This window comes from Tupaia chinensis, unplaced genomic scaffold, assembly GCF_000334495.1.
Source record: "Tupaia chinensis unplaced genomic scaffold, TupChi_1.0 Scaffold000211_1, whole genome shotgun sequence".
NCBI classification, from domain to species: domain Eukaryota; kingdom Metazoa; phylum Chordata; class Mammalia; order Scandentia; family Tupaiidae; genus Tupaia; species Tupaia belangeri.
The window spans coordinates 1,897,565-1,899,973 of record NW_006159686.1 but is presented as its reverse complement, the minus strand read 5'-3'; the positions used below and the strand labels follow the sequence as shown (position 1 = coordinate 1,899,973).

At 60.6% G+C, this 2,409-nt stretch overlaps 1 protein-coding gene across 1 annotated transcript in view; it reads right to left on the bottom strand.

The window, feature by feature from the left end:
* The window catches only part of LOC102503351 (transmembrane protein 132D), a 399,636-nt gene that overhangs the window by 189,123 nt on the left and 208,104 nt on the right, over window positions 1-2,409 (bottom strand). The window lies entirely within an intron of this gene.

Sequence of the window (2,409 nt, the reverse complement as noted above, 5' to 3'; positions counted from 1 at the left end):
GGCCCTTTGGCGGCGTCGCGCCCCCTCCCAGCCCCTGCGCGGTGGGTGTGCGGGGAGAGAGTGCTGAGACTGTAACGTGTGAGGGCTCTCCCCGCGCCCAGCTCCTAGCACAAGCCCCGTTCCCTGCGGAGTCTCTGACGGTGCCCACGTCCCCGCCGGCCGGCTCGTCCGTGGGCAGCATGCCCTCTCGCCGCAAGCAGGACAGAGAAAGTAGAAAGAAACGCAGGGAAACGGGGGTGCCGGCTCACGTGCCAGCCCCTGCCTGTGTGGGAGTGGGCAAGGCTTTCACATGTGTTTTTCTTTGTTGTTTTAAGATGGGGTTTTATCCACTGACACTATGAGACACAAGCTAAATTCATCACAATTTGCTGCCTTTTCTGCTAAAAGAGCTTCTGAAATGGTTTAATCAGATGCAGCTGATAAGGATAATTACACAGCGAGACTCTGGGCACCACGCAGAGAGAAAAGAGCTCTGGAGGGACTGCTAATGAAACGCAGCCCTGAGGGGCTCGAACTCGCCACCTTCCGGCCAGGAGTTGGCCACTGCAGAGAAGGGCACTAGAACGGCGTTCCGATGGGCCCCTGGCAGGTGCTGAGAGGGCTCAGTGGGTCCTGGCCTCCCGCTGACGCCATGGCCAGAGGAGGACGCCCATGAAGGAAGCTCTGACCCCTGAGCGGGCTCTCCTCGCTGAATGAGAGGGAGGGCACCAGCAGGCCGGCCTCCATGACGCACTGGATCTTGGACGTGGGTGCTGGCAGGCATCTTAGCCCCCCGGACTCTGCACTGGCTCTACAGAAATACTGGCACGGGGCACTGAGGGCACCTCCACTTCCAAGTGGCCGTTCAGGAAGTCCTCACCACATGGGAAGGTTCCAGGACAAAGACCCAGAGGGGACCCTGGGAGCCGTGCCGGGACGCTCCCTGCCTGCGGCCAGGTAGGGGCGTTCTGAGCAGAAGCCCAAGGGCAGGCCATACATGGCTGAGCAGAGACTGAAAGGCTCCACTGGGGCAGTGCCCAAGGGGGAGGTGTCTAGTCTCCGGGTAGATGAGGTGGACTTGTAGGAAATTTAAAAATGAAAGAAAATGAAGAGCACCCAGGACAGCACGGCACACGCCGTCCCCGTGTTACACAGCAGACTGGTCAGGCTGGCGGCCCCCACCTGCCGTGCTCATCGGTCCCCGCCCAGGACAACACGGCACACGCCGTCCCCGTGTTACACAGCAGACTGGTCAGGCTGGCGGCCCCCACCTGCCGTGCTCATCGGTCCCCGCCCAGGACAACACGGCACACGCCGTCCCCGTGTTACACAGCAGACTGGTCAGGCTGGCCCCTCCCACCGTGCTCATCTGCCCCCTCCTGGACCTGCACATCGTACTGGAGAGGTGACCAGGCTGAACAGACGTGTCCCAGCTGCAGGACTAAGTGAGATGGACGAAAGGGGACCAGTGACAGGTGCCAGAGAGACGCAGGTTGGTGGGACGTGGATGGGCGGGGGGACAGTCCCGGGTAGATAATAGTGAGCAGATAACAGTAGATGAGTGATTGATAGCTCGGCCGACAGCTGGTAGATAGACTGTAGATCAACAGTGAGTCGACAGATGACATCAACTGGGCTATCGGTCGGTAGGTGGCTGGGTGGGTGGGCTGTATAGACAAAGGCCACTGCTGGAGAGATGACTGGCCAGCCAGTCGGTAGTCACGTGTGCACACAGATGTACACGCCGACCGGGACACAGATACGCTCAGGGAGACCGAGAAAGGCAGGAGCTGTTCTAGGACACGCATTCTGGGCCTCTGAGACGTTGCCGCACCGAGTCTCCAACACCGGGAGACAGGCTCGCTCCCGTGCTACAGGCTTTAAAAACCGGGCGGAAACAGTTACGTGACTCACTGGGAGCTGCAGAGCCGGGAGGCAGTGCCTGCTCTGAACGCCACCGGGCCCGGGGCCTTTCTGTGACGGCCTTGGACACGGGGGAGAGCAAGGAGGGACCGAACGGGCACAGAGGGGCTTCGGAGTAAGGTGGAGGAAGATCTGCAGTGATGAGAGTCGTGAAAGACGAGGACCGAGAGGGGGGGAAGACGCACTCCACTGCAGGAGAGAGCACAGAGATCTGGGGATGGAGAGACAGACCAGATGGACGGAGGCAGAGATGGGAAACAGAGACACCCACGGAGGAGCCCTGAAAGAAAGGAGAATGGCTCCATTTTCATCTAAACTGAGCAAGAACTTTTAGAAATTGAAATGGTAACAAGGAGCAGAGAAGAGAACAGCGCTGCCGTCTGAGCTGCAGCTTTCTGGCTGGGGCTCGCGCTGCTGCCCTCGTGGGCGACGGGGCCCACGGCCGTGGGGCTAGTAGACACCATTCCTGGAGCCGCTCCCCGACCCCCGCCCTCCGGGGGGGTGGGG